This window comes from Pseudoliparis swirei, chromosome 2, assembly GCF_029220125.1.
Source record: "Pseudoliparis swirei isolate HS2019 ecotype Mariana Trench chromosome 2, NWPU_hadal_v1, whole genome shotgun sequence".
NCBI lineage: Eukaryota > Metazoa > Chordata > Actinopteri > Perciformes > Liparidae > Pseudoliparis > Pseudoliparis swirei.
The window spans coordinates 14,685,601-14,690,540 of NC_079389.1; the positions used below are offsets into that span (position 1 = coordinate 14,685,601).

General features: G+C 40.8%; 1 long non-coding RNA gene and 1 other non-coding gene across 2 annotated transcripts; one reads left to right on the plus strand and one right to left on the minus strand.

Moving 5' to 3' along the window:
• Positions 1–10: 10 nt before the first annotated feature.
• LOC130208030 (uncharacterized) lies at positions 11–3,227 on the minus strand. The gene is made up of 3 exons (XR_008834353.1): positions 3,118–3,227; positions 2,745–2,785; positions 11–130 (listed from the first exon to the last, which is right to left on the minus strand). It is a non-coding gene; the product is annotated as an uncharacterized LOC130208030 (long non-coding RNA).
• A 1,223-nt stretch (positions 3,228–4,450) lies between these two features.
• On the plus strand, positions 4,451–4,522 carry trnaa-cgc (transfer RNA alanine (anticodon CGC)). Its single transcript has one exon. It is a non-coding gene; the product is annotated as a tRNA-Ala (tRNA).
• The last annotated feature ends 418 nt before the right edge of the window (positions 4,523–4,940 follow it).

Genomic DNA, 4,940 nt, shown 5'->3' on the forward strand with positions numbered 1-4,940 from the left:
CGCACGGACCGCCTTGTCCACCCTTTCATCCCTCGGGTAATCTGGCCAAACGCAGCCACCACCACTGTACCAGCTTTGTGGCACGACTGCTACTGTTTTGCTGTCCAAGAATTCAATCAGATGGAACATCCTGAATTACAGAGGAAAGAAACAAACAGTGTCATCAGTCACAGAAATATAACTCTGTTCCAAGAACTTCTGAAAACAATTTAGCAACTATTAAAGTTCTCTATAACCAGGAGTATGACAATTACCATTTGGAAAACATGAGAATAGGTCTCGGTCGCCTCAAGTGAATACTGCCAGTTGTGCTGCTTGGTGGAACTTCCAACTGAGAACTGTAAAGGCGAACTGTGTACCTGGAAACTATGACTTTTAGCTAAAAGAGCCAAGATGTTTTTGTCCATTAGCTTTAGTGTGTTTGTGCATTTAAGAACTTGATTTTCTTGAAATAAGAGTTTAAACAAATGTTTTATTGACACACCCAAGTCCATAAATCGACAATTTGTTTTGCAAATGCACATTAGATACCTAAAACGTATGAAATAGGGGTATAGCCACAAAACCATCCCTATGAGGCAAAACAGCACATTTCTGAACAAGCGCTGACATTTTAACACACTTAAGTGGATCAGATGGTTGGACAATTTTATGAATATTCAAATAGTCAGAGTTGAAAGGGTAAGTGAAGAACAAAGACTTCTCTGAACACTCCATCATTGCATTCTACAATGTTATGTATATAACAAATTTCATTTCCAATGACAAAAACATTATCCCCGGTTGAAATTTTAACAGTCCACTTGTCACAGGCCATTTCACCATACTGTGCTTTCACTGACATGCCACCTACAAGTGGTCCAACAAAGTGTGTTTTTTTTAAATGGCTAACATTTAAAGGAGTGTCTGGTCTTCTTTTCTCTGACAATCGTCTGATAATTTGTGCAAGGGGAAACTCTGGTTTTCTGACAAGCTTTTTCAGCGTGTGCAGGTAACTTTCATACGGAAATGCAGAGAATGAGTCGAGGCAACCATGTTGTTGAACTTCATCTGCCAGATGAACCAAACCGTGGATATTATAAACGATTTGATCTTTGCCATATATCTCACCAAAGTGACTGACAAAAGATCGAAGTAGTGTGTGTGCATACTGTGCATTACTAGATAGTCTAGGACTGACTAAAATGGCAATACCAGAGAAGAGTAGCATGAAATTGCTGTACATATTTCTGTCCAGAAAGGTTCCTAGTATTACAGGTCCTGTGTACAGTAGAAACTGACGTAATTCTGTTGCCTTCCACCGATCCAATTCTCGTAGTGATCTAGGTTTTCGGGCAAACTCCACAGGAATATAGGGACGCATTTCTATCAATTTTGCCGACATTCTTTCAACAATGTTTGCAGGCATTCGGAAAATTAGAGGACCCCTGAGCCAGATGTGTAGCAATCGTCTAACAACACCCAAACAAACCAAATGCATGTAATCCAAAGGGAATTGCGAAACCATGCCGACACCGCTGCCAAGAAATGGATGTGGCCCCTCATGATGATGAGCCTCATCTACCATGTTTTCAAACGATTCGTCAGTCCTTACAGCAAAGTCTGTAGATGGATATGTCATGCGTCTGTTAATGTATTTCCCAGGCTGCATACATTTGTCACAACCATGGTAGCCATTGTGGTTCTTTGTATTCTTAACAAATGATCTGGCTGGTGTGTCACAAATGACTGTGTCCAGTTGAAGCTTCAATGTCTTACCCTCTATATCAAAACCGTTTTCAAGCTGTTGCAACTCTGTAACAAAATCTTCAAGGAACTCTTTTGCTGAGCTGGGTTTCTTTGGTCCACAGAATAAACCTATTACGACTGGTTCTTTCATGGGAACATTCAATAGCAGACCAAGGATGGGCCACAGTTGCAGACTAGAGCTTTTGAATAAAGGAAGTCCATCTATATGTATTTGCAACTTCAAAATGAAACTGTCTGCTAGTGTATGCACATAATTTGACAGTGTATTTCTCAGCGAAAGCAGAATACCAAAATAGTGGTACTGTCCCCCAGCCTTTTCCAGGATGGAGTATTTAGTTTTAGTCCCAAGAAGAGTCCTGGCATCCCTTGGAAGGTCAGAATGGAAAATAAAGTATGCCCAATAGTGCTGTCAAAGCAACCAAAGAAATGCCAAAGTGTGTGGCCCAGTTAGAAATACTTGCAGACAGGGACAAGGTTTCAAGTTGCTCATCAGACTGTTCAGAATCAGACGTCAGACTCTGCCCATCACTGGCCACAAAGGCAAAACCATCAATTATATCTGCTTCTACTTCCATGGCACCTTCCTCCTCACTAAAGCCTAATCCAGTTGTAGTGTCCAGACAATTTGCATCTTCTGTGCAATTTATACTTTCCAAAGACTCCCCACTGACATCTACATGTTCCCTCTCTGGTGTCAGTTGAAAGGCAGTTCTATCTGCGCAGTCGTCCCTAATTTGGTCAAGTCTTTTTTGAACATCTTGACGGACCCTGCGTCTAATGGTGGAGTTGGAGACAAGCCCAGTCTTTCTGTTCATTTTATCTAAAACAAACCAAAATAAAAATGTTTTAATAAAAACACTACGCTATACATTAAGATAGTATTTTAATGGATTAAAACAAATCTGGTCATTTTAAAGTTAAACAGGTTATACAATTCCCTCTCAAATGTGTCTTTAAGTTGCTGTGAAAACTTCCCTCCAAAAAGACATGCTTACCTGAATTGTAGAGATCGATCCTGATGAACACTTCCGTAAAACTGAGGATGACATTTCAAATTGTAAATTATGTGTTGAGAACTCAATACATACGAATTAAATAAAAACAGGTTTGTGCTGGCCATCTTTATTAGCTTGCGAGCTAGCGCTCCTCGTTATTAGCTCGTGAGCTAGCGCTCCTCGTTATTACCTTGCCCAGCTTCAATCGCGCACCCTTGGGTTGGAGCTTAAGTATACTAAGTATACTTAAGCTCCAACCCAAGAACCACTGAAAATTCAGCGCTAGCTGCAGAAGATAGCTCACCCTAACCCTAACCGAGATAGTTCGAAAAATAGCCATAATTCGACAGTAGCAACACAATTCAACACTTACCTAAGTAATATGTCTGGCGCGAAGAGCTGCAGGTTTGAAAATTCCAGTTTGGAAAGTCGAGGCGCAGAAGTCAGAGGAGCAACGATTTAGAACAACCGCCACACCGCTGTGTGAACCGGATGCGGATGCGGGCGGATCCGGTTCACATGACCAAACCGATTTGCTGAAGATTCAGATTATAATAAAGATATTAGATAGCTGGAGATCTTGGCAAACTCAGCACTTTATTTTCCTGGACACTTTAAGCTGCTGGAAGCTCACTTTGGTCACTGCCTTGTGTATACATTTTGTATATATTTAGTTTACTCTGTATATTTAGTATTTTAGTATTAGCATTTCGTATTGTTATTGCGTTTTGTGTTTTATTTTTTATTAATGCTCTAATGTGCACCCGCTGCTGTGAACATGCAATGTCCCCACTGTGGGACTAATAAAGGAATATCTAATCTAATCTAATAGTCTATGAGTCTGTTCTTCATATTATGAATCAGCCAAGACTGCAACCTCACCAAAAAACAAACATACTGCAGAAAGGTAAAAGCGACAGAAGAAATGTCCCATAAAAGAGTCACGTGGCTGACATGAATCAGACTCAGTTAGTCTCTAATCTTGTTTTCTTACATCGTGCATGCTTGTTGTGTGTTTCAGGGCACTTTGTTGTGTGTGTGTGTGTGTGTGTGTGTGTGTGTGTGTGTGTGTGTTTCAGGGCACTTTGTTGTGTGTGTGTTTCAGTGCACTTTTTTGTTTGTGTGTTTCAGGGCACTTTGTAGTGTAGCAAGCAGCGCCCTCTTGTGGATACTTGGTGCCACTGCTCTACTCACTAGAACTACATCTCGCTGAGCTGTGCAATTCAGATTCAGATTACTTGACGATCCAACATATTTGCATACAATATAATTGTGTCTTTATCACATAACAATACACAACACACAATGCACGCACACAACAATACAACCAAGTGCAAGGGGCAGCACTACTGACTGTGCAGAGGGAGCAGTGTCACGTGGCTCTTACAGTATCGTATATATTGTGTCACTCAAATTAAGTCAGAGCTGTTGCAAGATTTTGGCAACAGCATTCACCTCCGAGCTCTTTATTGTCAACATAAAGCCTCCAACATAGTTGATCTCCTTTAAGACTGTCTTTCCATTATAGCTGATGCTTTAAATTCAAGCATCAAGCTGTACGTTGTGTCAGAGACCTTCTTCTTAAAGGAGGACCCGGATGCTTCTCTTCAGGGTTTTGATGTTGAGCATCGAGGGAGGAGAAGAGCGACCTCGATCTGTTTCACAGCTGTCATTGTGCTTCATATCATTGGTCCTCCGTGCTGTGAGGGGATGTAGCTCAGTGGTAGAGCGTGTGCTTCGCATGTACAAGGTCCCGGGTTCAATCCCCAGTATCTCCATTATTATTTGACTAATTTCACAACAAATTGACCTTTAAAGCGTTTATACAAAGAGCGTAAACGACGGTTAACTTAACAACGCATCACTGATACAGAGCAGATGCACTTTGTAGTTTTATCACGACTTCAGATGAAGGTAATCAGAGCTCTTGTGAGATACATAAAGACAGTAATACTTATTAATAGTTCATCAGAGATGCAGCTCAGTGGCAGCAAGGCCCCGAGTTCAATCCCCAGCATCTCCAATATATTTGACAAGCCTCTGTTCGGGAATAATAATACACCGTCAGTAATCTTGTGAACTCTACATCTATACAGAGTCAGGGTAGATTCAGTCAGCTAAGGAATAAGTACACTTAACAATAAATGTATCAAACTGAGAAGGAAAAGAAATTAAATAGATAATAATCAGGACACA